Source organism: Callithrix jacchus, chromosome 13 (assembly GCF_049354715.1).
Source record: "Callithrix jacchus isolate 240 chromosome 13, calJac240_pri, whole genome shotgun sequence".
In the NCBI taxonomy this organism is placed as follows: domain Eukaryota; kingdom Metazoa; phylum Chordata; class Mammalia; order Primates; family Cebidae; genus Callithrix; species Callithrix jacchus.
In genome coordinates, this window is record NC_133514.1 from 48,457,077 (window position 1) to 48,472,765 (window position 15,689).

The 15,689-nt window shown below is 41.8% G+C and overlaps 1 protein-coding gene across 3 annotated transcripts in view; it reads left to right on the forward strand.

The window, feature by feature from the left end:
• The first annotated feature begins 497 nt into the window (after nt 1-497).
• The window catches only part of MC2R (melanocortin 2 receptor), a 28,994-nt gene continuing 13,802 nt past the window's right edge, over nt 498-15,689 (forward strand). For 2 of the 3 annotated variants that reach the window (XM_035270473.3, XM_035270472.3), the window contains exons 1-2: nt 498-546; nt 4,911-5,081. The gene's annotated coding sequence lies outside the window, so the exon portion shown is untranslated. The remainder of the gene's footprint in view (nt 547-4,910; nt 5,082-15,689) is intronic. The other variant, XM_017963839.4, reaches the window with a different exon arrangement.

Consider the following 15,689-nt stretch of genomic DNA (forward strand, 5'->3'; position numbering starts at 1 on the left):
TGCACTTGAGCACACAGTTCCCTCAGGCTTATTGTTCAGTCTTGTGAAATGTGGATAACGGATCTATTCCCTTCTCAATGAGACTAACGAGCCAAAGGTTTGCAAGACGTCTTGAGAAGTTTTCTGCAAGTTTTAAAACAAACTCTTCCAAAACCATGTTTTCAAAAACCCGATTTGTTTAATTCCTTAGTTATTTTTAGAACTAAATACATCTCTTAAGTGGCATTTAAAAAGAGCAAGATTACAATTCCGTAATCTGCTGTAAACATTGCCATGAACACTGCAAGCAACCTTGACTAGCTGAGCTCATGGAAATTGTGTCTTCATCTGCCTGTGTCTTTCCTTTGCTCTAACTTCACATTACCAGAAATATGCAGCTCACGTGGGATGACATTTATTCAAGGTAATGATAACAATCTAGCTGTCTCCCCCTGTGATGCATGTGTTCCGGCCCTTCCTGGCCCAAGGTCCATTTGCTTGCTTTTCTCTCAGAGCTCATTCCTTCTCAGTCATTTTGGCCAGAAAGTTCCCGCTTCGGAGCTGAAGGTAAGTACATTTTCCACTAATTCCTCAGCTTGTTAAGTGCTTTTGGACCATGAACAGAGCAGCTAGGAACAAATCTGCGAAGAGGTAACGTTCAGAATTCCACCTACTAGCTCATCTTTTTAATTATGGGCTTTCATCCTTCCTAAGGAAGTTTATTATTTTTCTAATTAAACTATTACAATGAAGTCTGCTACCTTTTTGTCTAGCTTAAACATCTTTCCTATTAACTAATTTATTAGCTTCTCTAGTACTCTTCAAATTGTCATTGAACTCTATTCAAGGAATAAAGCCAGTTTTTCGTAATGGAATTAGGGGTGAAACAAATCGTGCTTCTATTATTGCTTCTGGAGCTTGCCCCTTCATCTGACCAGCTTTTCTAGGCAAAAGAGTGCAGGGCGTTTAGTGTCACAAAGACGTGGGCATGCAATGGCTTCCTGCACCTCAAGCATTGGTTTCTAAGCAACTCCACCATCAACATGTGTGATGTTACATTTCTGGGTGATGCGCGCACACTTTCTGTGTCTTTCTCAATCACTAGCTCAGTCGTCCTCCAGCTTCCTAGGCAGCAACATGGGGTGCAGAGTAAACAAGAACTGAAAGCATGCTGATTATCACTTACTCCTGAAAAGCATGCAGTCATTGCCGTCATGAGGGGCTCACACCTTTTCTTGGCTGGCTCTGTCAGGGGGGCACATGTTACCTAGAAAGGAGGCCCCAGGCTTTCGATAAAACACTTTTTTTTCATATTTCAGTTTGCCTATGCTGCTTTCAGATAACTGTCCCCATTCTTCACTTACACACACACTGTCTCATACACACACACATACATGTGCACACACTTGTAAACACACATATACACACCCATGCAAAAAGCCCAAAAGGGATAGGAATGGGAAGGGGGTTCAAAGGGGTGCTGAGCAGACAGCCTTGAGCAGACTGGAAGGAGAAGCGTCCCTCATATCCCCTCCACACCCCATCCCTAGAGTGGGAGTGAGGCCATGGCCACAGGCTCTGCTCACACATTCACACCTGGATCAAACTGTACTGAACCCTCACGTGCTGGGCACTGTTGCAAGCCTAAGTCAGAGTGGAGCCTCCTGGAGCCCCAGTGCTGAGGACACAGCACGCTGAGACAGCAGTTCACACTGGCTTCCAGACAGGACACACACCTACAAAGAGCTGTGGGAGCAGGGAGAAAGGAGCCCTCACCCTGCCTTTGGATCCTGCTTAGGCCACAGCAGGGGAGGAGGAGGGCATGAACATGGGCAATGGGGTAGATGGCTGCAAAGCCATCTTGACCTCAGTGGATCGTGAATCTCTGGCAGAGGAAGTTTTTGCTCCAACAGCAAATTGCCCTCTCGCTGCCTCAGAGCAACTTAAGACATCTGTTTAAAAACAAAACAAAACAAAAACCCATCCTATTCTTTACCTTGGTAATGATTCCATGTGTGTTTCCCACAGAATCCTTAGTGTCTAATAAATTTCAATGAGAGCTTTCTTGTCAGTGTAAGCTGCATTCCTTGCCTTCATTGTACAAATATATTTGCTGTGGGCCAGGTTGTCTGCAGGGGCCAGGTTTATGGACATGACCAGGGCAGGTCTTATCCTAAGGAACTCAGATCCATCTGCAGGGTTTTCATGTGAATAATGCCATCGTAGAAATAAGAATGAAGAGCTACAGGCACATAGACAGGCAGCAATCCCGGGCTGCTTTGGGATGGGGGCAGGGGCAGTGGAGGAGAATCTGCACTTGGGCAAGGACACAGTGCTGAGTGTGAGAAGTGAGGAGGGACATGGGCAGGCCCAGGGAGACATGTGAGCAGACAGGCCAGTGCTGGTGCAGACCCCACCTAGTGGGCCTTAAAGTGTGGTGGAGTCTTAAAGTCTTAACTTCTCTGTTCTCTGACTATGAGTTGCCAGGGCACAAAAATTTGGAAGGTGGTTTTAAAGCAAGTTCTCAACTCGAAATATGTGCGTGCCAAGCACCATGCTAGCAGCATGGGTAAGACGCAGAGCCTGGCTTGGTGGGAAAACAACACGCGCAAACCATGGAGACTATCAACCTACTGGGCATCCCAGCACCAAAACCTGGGGGCAGCAAGTATTTGTGTGAGTGGCATAGCATGGCAGGGAAAGGTCCAGGTGGGTCACACAGGTGGGAAGGTGCCGTGGAGGAAGGCTGCCATGAGCAGTGGAGCTCAGAGGACAGGAGATGTGAGTGGATGGAAGGTGGCAGCCGGGGTGAGGCTATGCAGGGAGGCGGGCATCACACTCATTTCCAACCACAACACTCCAGCCCTGGCTTCATGCCTCCCTAGCTGTGAACTCCGGAGAAAGCTTCCATTCTTGGGACCTTCCTTTGCTCATCCTAAGATGTGGCAACATTGTCATTCATGCCTAATTCATGCCTAATTTGCAGTCTTGTTATGGATATTAAAAAAGAAATTATACTGTAAGCAGCAGTGCTCTGTGAAGTGTGGGAAAAGCTGTAAACCTTCCCAGTGGCCTGCAGGATGCTCACACTAAGAGATGCTTCTGCTTATGCCCAGCATAAGGAAAAAGAATAAGGCCACCCCCAAAATAAGGCTCCCTTGAACGCCTCCCATAATTGAGTCTATGTGGAATTCAAAACAGGATGTGTGCTGGATTCAGTGAGCCACTGCCTACCATAATGAGCTCTGCTGGCTGCAGCCCCTCTTCATAGTGATAAGGGTAACTTACAACTCTGCAAGATCAACATTAGTAAGATCAAGGGAAACTGACTTCAGCTGGAGACAGTGACTGAGCCCTAGCAAAGCTGTTGGACCGTCAGGGAGCAGTAAACAAAATAGAAATTCACCTGTCCTTGGATTTCTCCTATTTATTTCACCAGAATATTGATTATTTGATTAGTAATAATCTACAGAGTCCTGAGCCCCTCAGTTCCCGGCTCCTCCCACAGGTCTTGGCCTAAACTGACCCCACCTCCCTACCCATATCTGCCTCAGAGCTGGGCTTGTCCCGCTGCTTCTGCTTCCAAACACTCAAGCCTCTCAGGCTCTTTGTAATAACCAAGCAAGCACAGACCTTGGGACGAGGCAGAGTCAGTGGCTGGGTGACCTCGAGCAACTAACAAAACCTCTCTGAGGTTCACTTTTCTTATCTATGATATAGGCAGGGGAGCAGGAAATAGAAACACTACCCCTTATGTGTAATTGGAGCATTGAAGGAGAATACCTTTCACTCTGTCCTTTCTCCAACCTTTAACATAGAGACAAGTGTGAGAGAAGCCATGGCAAAATCAAATTGCCCTTAAAGTACAGAATTGTAGGGCCGGGCGCTGTGGCTCACCCCTATAATCCCAGCACTTTGGGAGGCCGAGGCGGGTGGATCACAAGGTCAAGAGATCGAGACCATCCTGGTCAACATGGTGAAACCCCATCTCTACTAAAAATACAAAAATTAGCTGGGCACGGTGGCACTCGCCTGTGGTCCCAGCTACTCGGGAGGCTGAGGCAGGAGAATTGCTTGAACCCAGGAGGCGGAGGTTGCGGTGAGCCGAGATCACGCCATTGCACTCCAGCCTAACAAGAGCGAAACTCCGTCTCAAAAAAAAAGTACAGAATTGTAAGGCTGTGCTGATCTATCCAGGAGTCTGCTATTTTACCTAGTAGAGTGTTAAGTAAAATTGCTGAACACACACTGCAGACCCGACACAGCAGAGAATGCATTACCTAAAACACTCTTAAGTGAGCCAATTCTTTCCAATGCCATCCACACCATGGAGCAGTTCTGACCCCAAATCGCAAGTGGCCAAAGCCTCACCTGTCCTCTCTCTCAGCTGTGCATGTCTTACCTCCTCAGCTAGATGTTCATGGGCAGTAAGGTGTTTTCTGTATTTTTTGGATTTCCAGTGACACATAACCTAAAATTGGATTCTAGACATGCTAAAAACTGCCAATTCTTCAACTGATTACTAGGATTAAAGCCTCCAAAAGATCTTAACTCCTCCTTCTTCCTTTCCTCCCCATATGGCCCATCCCCCCTTTTCCCAGTTAACACCCCCCAGACCCTAGGATGGAGACCCTGCCATGGATGGTACAAGCCAGTGACTCCAGAGCAAGGTCCAGAAGCCAAAGCTGCCCTCTGTGCTCATAGGCTTCTCTGGGGTCCAGTCGGGATGGACTCGGCCACTTTTTAAAGGTGGGGCTAATAGGAGCTAGGTAAGGTGGAGAAGTATTTCAGGCACTTGTCCAAAGATACCCAGTACATTTTAAATCTCTTATCTGGGAGGAAAAAACAGCTCTTTACTGATATCCTTTTATTTAATGGCATTTGTTTGGCTAGCTAAACCAGTTTTTAACTAGTTCATGCTTTTTCAAAAGGTGAAATTTGGAGCCATTTCAGAGAGGAGAACAAAAATGGGACCATGCAAGGAAGAATCTAGTACTCGTTTTTAAGGTGAACTACAAGGATTTGATGGAGTTTCTTTATTTAATAAAGAAATACTTTTTTGAGAATTGCCTGTCCTTTGCATATGAGCCATTTTAACTGGGGTAAGTTTTGCTTTGCATTACTCTGATGGTCAATAATGTTGAGCACCTTTTCCTATGCCTGTTTGCCATTTGTATGTCTTCCTTTGAGAATATCTATTCAAATCTTCTGCCCAGTTTTAAAATCAGATTATTAGACTTTATCCTATAGAGTTATTTGAGCTCCTCATATATTCTATTATTAATCCCTTGTCAGATGGGTAGTTTGCAAATATTTTCTCTCACTCTGTGGGTTGTCTCTTTACCTCGTTAGTTGTTTCCTTTGCTATGCAGAAGCTTTTTAACTTGATGTGATTTCATTTGCCCATTATTGCTTTGGATACCTGTGTTTATGGGGTACTACTCTAGAAATTTTTGCCCAGACCAATGTCCTGGAGATTTTTCCTAATAGTTTATGATATTAGCTTCATAGTTTGAGGTATTAGATTTAAGTCTTTAATCCAGTATGTGTGTGTGTGTGTGTGTGTGTGTGTGTGTGTGTGTGTGTGTAGAGATAGAGGTCTAGTTTCATTCTTCTGCATATGAATATCGAGTTTTGTGAGCACCATGTATTGAAGAGATTGTCTTTCCCCCACCAATGTATGTTCTTGACATTTTTGTCAAAAATGAATTCACCCTAGTTGTCTGGATTTATTTTTGGATTCTAGAGTCTGTTCCATTGGTCTATGTGTCTGTTTTTGTGCCAGTTCCATGCTATTTTGCTTATTATAGCTCACTAGTATAATGTGAAGTCAGGTAGTGTGACTCCTCCAGTTTTATTATTTTGCTTAGGATAGCGTTGACTATTCTGGGTCTTTTGAGGTTCCATATAAATTTTAGGATTTTCTTTTCTATTTGTGTGAAGATTGCCATTAACATTTTGGTAAGGATTGCATGGCTATGGGTATGTCGTGTATAGCTTTTATTATATTGAGCTATGTTCCTTCTCAACCCAGTTTTTTATCCTTTTATTATGAAGAGATGTTGGATTGTATCACTATTTCAGCACCAATTGAAATTATCATATGGTTTTTATCCTTCATTTATTGATATGATGTATCACATTGATTGGTTTGCATATGTTGAACTATCCTTTCATCCTAGGGAAAAAATCCTACTTGGTCATGATGAATGATCTTTCTAATATATTGTTGAATTTGCTTTGCCAGTATTTGGCAGTGTGGGAAAGGCAGATTTCTCCATCAACATTCATCAGAGATATTGACCTGTAGTTTTCTTTTTTTGATGTGTCTTCATCTGTTTTTGGTGTCAGGGTCATACTGGCATTGTAGAACAACTTTGGAAGTGTTCCTTCATCCTCTATTTTTCAAAATAGTTTGAGTAGGATTCTTGAAATATGCGGTAGAATTCAGCAGTGAAGCCATTGGGTCCCAGGCTTTTCTTTACAGGGAGACTTTTTATTACAGCTTCAATGTTGCTGCCGGTTATTGGTCTGTTCAGGTTTTGGATTTCTTCCTGGTTCAATCTTGTTAGGTTGTATGTGTCTAGGAATTTGTCAATTTCTTCTATATGTTCCAATTTTTGGCATATAGTTGCTCACAGCAGCCACTAATGATTTTTTTGTGCAGTGTCAGTTGTAATGTCTCCTTTCTCATTTCTTATTTATTCATATCTTCTTTTTTTCTTAGTCTGACTAAAGATGCATTGATTTAACTTTTCAAAAAAATCAACTTTTTCTTAATCTTTAGTATTGTTTTATTCATTTCCATTTCATTTATTTCTGCTCCAACCTTTATTTTTTTCCCCCCCTTACTACTTTTTGGTTTGGATTGCTCTTGCTTTTCTAGTTTTTTGAAATGCATCATTAAATTGCTTATTTGGAACTTTCTCTCTTTTTTGATGTAGGCACTTATAGCTCTAACTTTCCCTCTTAGTACTGCTTTTGCTGTATCCCATAGGTTGGCATATGTTGTGTTTGCATTATTATTTATTTCAATAAACTTTTCAATTTTCTTCTTAATTTCTACATTCACTGGTCATTCAGGAGCATATTGTTTAATTTCCATGTATCTGTATAGTTTCCACAATTCCTCTTGTTCGTAATTTCTAGTTTTATTTCATTGCAGTAAGAAAAGATACTTGACATTATTTCAATTTTTTTGAATGTTTTAAGACTTGTTTTGTGACTTAACCTATGGTTTATCCTGGAGAATGATCCATGTGCTAAGAAAAACAATGTGTAGACTGGCAAATTGGATAAAAATCCAAAACCCATCAGTGTGCTGTATCCAGGAAACCCATCTCACATGCAAGGATACACAAAGGCTCAAAATAAAGGGATGGAGGAAGATTTACCAAGCTAATGGAAAGCAAAAAAAAGCAGGAGTTGCAATTCTCATCTCTGACTTTAAAGCAACAAAGATCAAAAGAGACAAAGAAGGCCATTACATAATGGTAAAAGGATCGATACAACAAGAACAGCTAACGATCCTAAACATATATGGACCCAACACAGGAGCACCCAGATACATAAGGCAAGTTCTTAATGACTTACAGAAGGACTTAGACTCCCACACAATAATAGTGGGAGACTTTAACACTCCACTGTCAATACTAGACAGATCAACCAGACAGAAAATGAACAAGGATACCCAGGGCTTGAACTCAGACCTGGAGCAAGCAAACCTGGTGGACATTTACAGAACTCTCCACCCCAAATCCACAGAATACACATTCTTCTCAGCACCACATCACACCTACTCTAAAATTGACCACATAATTGGAAGTAAAGCACTGCTCAGCAAATGCAAAACAACTGAAATCATAACAAACAGCCTCTCAGACCATAGTGCAATCAAGTTAGAACTCAGAATTCAGAAACCAACCCAGAACCGCACAGCTTCATGGAAACTGAACAACTGGCTCTTGAATGTTGACTGGGTAAACAACGAAATGAAGGCAGAAATAAAGAAGTTCTTTGAAACCAACGAGAATGAAGACACAACGTGCCAGAACCTCTGGGACACATTTAAAGCAGTCTCTAGAGGAAAGTATATAGCAATAAGTGCCCATATGAGGAGAATGGAGAGATCCAAAATTGACACCCTATCGTCAAAATTGAAAGAGCTAGAGGAGCAAGATCAAAAAAACTCAAAACCCAGCAGAAGACAAGAAATTACTAAGATCAGAGCTGAACTGAAGGAGATTGAGACACGAAAAACCCTTCAAAAAATCAATAAATCCAAGAGCTGGTTTTTTGAAAAGATCAACAAAATAGACAGACCACTAGCCAGATTGATTAAAAATAAAAGAGAGAACAACCAAATAGATGCAATAAAAAATGATCAAGGGGAAATCACCACAGATTCCACAGAAATTCAAACCATCATCAGAGAATATTACAAACAACTCTATGCACATAAACTAGTAAACCTGAAAGAAATGGATAAATTCCTGGACTCCTGTGTCCTCCCAAGCCTAAACCAGGAGGAAGCTGAAACTATGAATAGACCAATAACAAGGTCTGAAGTTGAGGCAGCAATTAAGAGCCTACCTCACAAAAAAAGCCCAGGTCCAGATGGGTTCACAGCCGAATTCTACCAGACACACAAGGAGGAGCTGGTACCATTCCTTCTAAAACTATTTCAAACAATCCAAAAAGAGGGAATCCTTCACAAATCATTTTACGAGACCAACATCATCCTGATACCAAAACCCGGCAGAGACCCAACGAGAAAAGAAAACTTCAGGCCAATATCCATGATGAACATAGATGCAAAAATCTTCAATAAAATATTGGCAAGCCGATTGCAACAGCAATTCAAAAAACTTATTCATCATGATCAAGTAGGATTCATCCCAGGGATGCAAGGCTGGTTCAACATACGCAAGTCTATCAACGTAATTCACCACATAAACAGAACCAAAAACAAAAACCACATGATTATCTCAATTGACGCAGAGAAGGCATTTGACAAAATTCAACAGCCCTTTATGCTAAAAACCCTCAATAAACTCGGTATCGATGGAACGTATCTCAAAGTAATAAAAGCTATTTACAACAAACCAACAGCCAATATCATACTGAATGGGAAAAAACTGGAAGCATTCCCTTTGAAATCTGGTACTAGACAAGGATGCCCTCTCTCACCACTCCTATTCAATATAGTACTGGAAGTTCTAGCCAGAGCAATCAGGCAAGAAAAAGAAATAAAGGGTATTCAAATAGGAAAGGTGGAAGCCAAATTGTCTCTATTTGCAGACGACATGATAGTATACCTAGAAGACCCCATCGCCTCAGCCCAAAAACTCCTGAAACTGATAAACAACTTCAGCAAAGTCTCAGGATATAAAATCAATGTGCAAAAATCACAAGCATTCGTCTGCACCAATAACAGACTTAAAGAAAGCCAAATCAAGAGCGAACTGCCATTCGCAATTGCTACAAAAAGAATAAAATACCTTGGAATACAACTCACAAGGAACGTAAGGGACCTCTTCAAGGAGAACTACAAACCACTGCTCAACGAAATCAGAGAGGACACAAACAGATGGAGAAACATTCCATGTTCATGGTTAGGAAGTATTAATATCGTGAAAATGGCTATACTGCCCAAAGTAATTTAGAGAATCAACGCTATCGCCATCAAGCTACCATTGACTTTCTTCACAGAACTGGAGAAAACCACCATGAACTTCATATGGAACCAAAAGAGAGCCCGCATAGCCAAGTCAATTCTAAGCAAAAAGAACACAGCGGGGGGCATCACACTACCAGATTTCAAGCTATACTACAAGGCTACAGTAATCAAAACAGCATGGTACTGGTACCCAAACAGAGATATAGACCAATGGAACAAAACAGAGGCACCGGAGGCAACACAACATACATACAACTATACAATCTTTGATAAACCTGACAAAAACAAGCAATGGGGCAAGGATTCCATGTTTAACAAATGGTGTTGGGAAAACTGGCTAGCCATGTGCAGAAAGCAGAAACTGGACCCCTTCCTGACACCTTACACTAAAATTAACTCCAGATGGATTAAAGACTTAAACATAAGACCTGGCACCATAAAAACCCTAGAAGGAAATCTAGGCAAAACCATCCAGGACATAGGAGTAGGCAAGGACTTCATGAACAAAACACCAAGAGCATTGGCAACAAAAGCCAAAATAGACAAATGGGACCTAATGAAACTCCACAGCTTCTGCACGGCAAAAGAAACAGTCACTAGAGTGGATCGGCAACCAACAGAATGGGAAAAAATTTTCGCAGTCTACCCATCTGACAAAGGGCTGATATCCAGAATTTACAAACAACTCAAGCAGATTTACAGGAAAAAAACAAACAAGCCCATTCAAAAGTGGGCAAAGGATATGAACAGATACTTTACGAAAGAAGACATATATGAGGCCAACAATCATATGAAAAAATGCTCATCGTCAGTGGTCATCAGAGAGATGCAAATCAAAACCACATTGAGATACCATCTCACGCCAGTTAGAATGGCGATCATTAAAAAATCTGGAGACAACAGATGCTGGAGAGGATGTGGAGAAAAAGGAACACTTTTACACTGTTGGTGGGAGTGTAAATTAGTTCAACCATTGTGGAAGACAGTGTGGCGATTCCTCAAGGCCTTAGAAATAGAAATTCCATTTGACCCAGCAATCCCATTACTGGGTATATATCCAAAAGACTATAAATCGTTCTACTATAAGGACACATGTACACGAATGTTCATTGCAGCACTGTTTACAATAGCAAAGACCTGGAATCAACCCAAATGCCCATTGATAATAGACTGGATTGGAAAAATGTGGCACATATACACCATGGAATATTATGCAGCGATCAGAAATGATGAGTTCGTGTCGTTTGTAGGGACATGGATGAATCTGGAAAACATCATCCTCAGCAAACTGACACAAGAACAGAAAATGAAACACCGCATATTCTCACTCATAGGTGGGTGATGAAAAATGAGAACACATGGACACAGAAAGGGGAGTACTAAACACTGGGGTCTATTGGGGGGAAAAGTGGAGGGCCAGTGGGAGGGGGAGGTGGGGAGGGATAGCCTGGGGAGAAATGCCAAATGTGGGTGAAGGGGAGAAGAAAAGCAAAGCACACTGCCATGTGTGTACCTACGCAACTGTCTTGCATGCTCTGCTCATGTACCCCAAAACCTATAATCCAATAAAAAATTTAAAAAAAAAAGAAAAACAATGTGTATTCTGTAGCTATTGGATGAAATGTTCAATAAATATCTATTAGGTTCATTTGCTTTATAGTGCAGATTAAGTCTGATGTTTCTTCATTGATTTTCTGTCTTGAAGATCTGTCCAATGCTGAAAGTGGGATGTTGAAGTCTCCAGCTATTATTGTTTTGGGGTCTGTCTCTCTCTTTAGCTCTAATAAATTTGCTTTATGTATCTGGGTGATCCAGTATTAGGTGAATATATATTTAAAATTGTTATATCCTCTTGCTTAATTGACCCCTTGGTCATTATATAGTGACCTTCTTTGTATCTTACAGGTTTGTTTTGAAATCTATTTTGTCTGATGTAAGTATAGCTACTTCTGCTCTTTTTTGGGTTCCATTAGCATAGAATATCTTTTCCCATTCTTTTATTTTCAGTCTGTGTGTGTCTTTATAAGTGAAGTGTGTTTCTTGTAGGCAGCAGATCAATGGGTCTTGTTTTTCATCTATTCAGCCACTCTGTCTTCTGATTGGAGAGTTTAGTTCATTTACATTCAATATTGTTATTGATAAGTAAGGAGGTACTCCTGCCATTTTGTTATTTATTTTCTTGTTGTTTTATGGTGTTCTCTTCCTTCTTTTTTTCCCTCCTGCCTTCTTTTAATAAAGGTGATGTTTTCTGCTGATATGATTTAGTTTCCTGCTTTCGGTTTTTTGTGTATCCATTGTATGTTTTTCAGTTTGCGGTTACCATGAGTCTTGCAGATACTGTCTTATAACCCATGATTTTAACCTAATAACAACTTAACATTGTTTGCATAAACAAACAAGCAAAACAAAAACTCTATTCCTTAACTTCATCTCCCATTTTTAACTTTCTGTTGCTTCTATTCATATTTTTGTACTGTCTATATCTTAAAAATTTGTTGTAGTTATTACATTTTATTGGTTCATTAGTTAGTCTCTGTACTTAGGATAAAAGTAATTTATACAACACAGTTACAGTGTTATAATATTCTGTGCTTTTCTGTGTACTCACTGTTACCAGTGAGTTTTGTACCTTCACGTGATTGCTTATGGTTCATTGACATCATTTTCTTTCTGATTGAGGTACTCCTTTTAGCATTTCTTGTAGGGCAGATCAAGTGTTGATGAACTATTTCAGCTTTTGTTTGTCTGGGAAGGTTGTTATTTTTCCTTTATGTTTGAAGGATATATTCACTTGATATACTCTTCTAAGATATATGTTTATTCCTTCTGCACTTTAAATATGCCATGCCACTCTCTCCTGGCCTGTAGATTTCCACTGAAAAGTTTGCTGCCAGGTGTATTGAAACTCCATTGTTGTTTCTTTTCTCTTGCTGCTTTTATGATCCTCTCTTTATCCTTGATCTTTGGGAGTATGATTATTAAATGCCTTAAGGCAGCCTTCTTTGGGTTAAATATGCTTGATGTTCTATAACCTTTTACTTCCACATTGATATCTTTCTCTAGGTGTTGGAAATTCTCTTTCATTATCCCTTTGAATAAATTTTCTACCCCATCTCTTTCTCTACCTCTTCTTTAAGTCCAATAACTCTTAGATTTGCCCTTTTGAGGCTATTTAATAGATCCTATAGGCATGCTTTATTGTATTTATTCTTTTTTCTTTTGTCTCTTCTGGCTGCATATTTTCAAATAGCCTGTATTCACACTCACTAATTCTTTCTTCTGCTTGATCAATTCTCCTATTGAAAGACTGTGATGCATTCTTCAGTATGCCAGTTGCATTTTTTCAGCTCTAGAATTTCTGTGTGATTCTTTTTATTTCAATCTCTTTATTAAATTTATCTGATAGGATTTTGAATTCCTTCTCTGTTATCTTGAATTTGTTTGAGTTTCCTCAACCCAACTATTTTGAATTCCCTGTCCAAAAGGTCACATATCTCTGTTTCTCCAAACTGGTCCTTGGTGACTTATTTAATTATTTGGCAAGGTCATATTTTCCTGGATGATGTCAATGCTAGTAGATGTTCATCAGTGTCTAGATGCTGAAGAGTTAGGTATTTATTGTAGTCTTCACTGGGTAGGCTTATTTGTACCAGTCATTGGGAAGGCTCTCCAGATATTTGGAAGGACTTGGGAGTTGTGATCTAAGGTGTATCTGCTTTAGGGGGCACTCCAAGCCCAGTAATACTGTGGTTCTTGCAGACTTTGATGGTCTTGGACAAGATCCAGGAGAATTATCTGGATTACCAAGCAGAGACTCTTGTTCTCTTCCCTTACTTTCTCCCAAACATACAGAGTCAGTCTCTCTCTCTCTCTCTCTCTCTCTCTCTCTCTCCTCTCTCTCTCTCTCTCTCTCTCTCTCTCTCTCTCTCTCTCTCTCTCTCTCTCTCTCTCTCTCTTCTGAGCCACCCATCTGGGGTGGAGCAACACAAGCACCTCTGTGGTCACCACCACTGTGACTGTTCTGAGTCAGACCTAAAGCCCACACAGTACTCAGTCTCACCCCAGGCCTGCTGTAACCACTCCCCGGCTACTGCCAGTATACACTCAAGGCCCTGGGGCTCTACAGTAAGCAGGTAGAAAAGCCAGCCAGGCCTGTGTCCTCCCTTTCAGGACAGGAAGTCCCCCCCCCAGGTCCTGGGTAGGTCCAGAGTGCTATCCAGGAGTCAGGGACTAGAGTGAAAAACCTTGGAAGTCTACCTAGTGTTCCGTTGCACTGTGGCTGAGCTGACACTCAAACTACAGGACACAGTCCTTCCCACTCACCCCTCTCTTTCCCAAAGGCAGAGAAGCCTTACCCTGTAGCCACCACCACCACAGGCCACAGGGAGGGGAGCACTGCCAGACTACCACCGATGTTTCCTTGTTTGCAAGGGCTCTTCAGTCAGCTTGTGGTGGATGCTGCCTGGTCTGGGAATCATGCTTCAGGGCAGTGAGATCACTGCTGGCCCAGGACTGGTCCAGAAATGCTGTCGATGAGTCAACTCCTGGAATCAGGGACCCTAAGGGCCTGCTTGGTGCTCTCTCTCACTGTGGCTGTGCTGGTACCTAAGGTGCAAGACAAAGTCCCCTTTACTTTTCCCTCTGCTTTTCTCAAGCAGAAGGAATCTTACCCCATAGCCACCACAGCTGGGAATGTGCTGAGTCTCACCTGAAACCAGCAAGTCTCAGAGGCTCACCCAAGGCCCTCAATGTAGTACCTGGGTACTGCTGTTGGTTACTCAGGGCCTAAAGGCTCTTCAGCCAGCAGGTGATGAATGCTGCCAGAACTGATTCCTTCCCCTAAAAGCAGCAGGTTCCTTTCTGGCCCAGGGTGTGTCCAGAAATATCCAGAAGTTAGGGCCTGGAATGGAAGCCTCACAGATCTGAGCACTGCCCTATCCTGCTGTGGCTGAGCTGGTATCCAATATGCAAAGCAAAGTTCTCCCCATGCTTCCCTCTCTCCTCTTTTGGAGCCATGAGCTGTGCAGCCTGGGGTTAGGGGAGAGGTGATGCCTGCACTCCCTTAGCCACCACAGCTGGTATCTCAGTAGGTTGTGTGCCCCTGCCCCAAGTCCACTGTCTATGGGCCTAGTTCAGCATTAGGACTCGCCTAAGAGTTGCAGTCCTTGTGGCCTAGACGCCTTTTCAAGTTTATTTGGAGACTCGGAGCACTGTAGCTTTCTGCAGCAAGGTTTGCAGGAACTCAAGTTCCAACCTCTTGGGTTAGCAATTAGCCTGGCTTCGGCTGGTCTAAAGGCTTCCTCCGTGAGCAGGCCTCAGCTGAGTGTAGTCTAGTTATCTTTCTGTTCTAACAAGACACCACTGAGTTTAGTGCTCACAATTGCTGTGCTCTCCCTCCCCTACATGCAGAGACGCTGTCCGCTGTCTGCACCAAGCTACCACTGAGGGGTGGGGGAGGGGAGCAATTCAAGACTTTTTTCTACCCATTTTTCCTACCTCTTCAGTGCTTCTTTCAGCAATATGAAGTTAAAACCAGGTACCATGAGGGATCCCCTGAATTTTGGCTTTTATGACTGTGTTTTTTTCTATGTTGTTGGTGTCCTTGCAGGGGGGACAATCAGTGAAGCCTTCTATTCTGCCATTCTGTTCTACCTCTGCCTTTATTATTTCAGGGTATATTGAACTACGATTTTAATTGTCATATAGCATTCCATCATATGGACTTGCCAGAGCGTATTTAACCAATCCTTAGTCACCAGTTATCTATGTCGTTTTTAGTTTTTCACTACTATAAATAACAAGTCAGTGAATATCGCATCTTTGTAAACATCACTGATTATTTAAGGCCACTGAGTCACAAATCAGTCAGGTTTTTAGGTCCTAAAGGCAGAGAGTGTGTTTCTTGCTCCAGGTCTTTAGTAAGAACACATTTCGTAACTACAGGGTCTAAAGTAATATTAAACCTATATTTAATAAAAATTGGTACCTGGATTTTGAGTAATTTATATTTATTTAAATTTAAATAAATCAC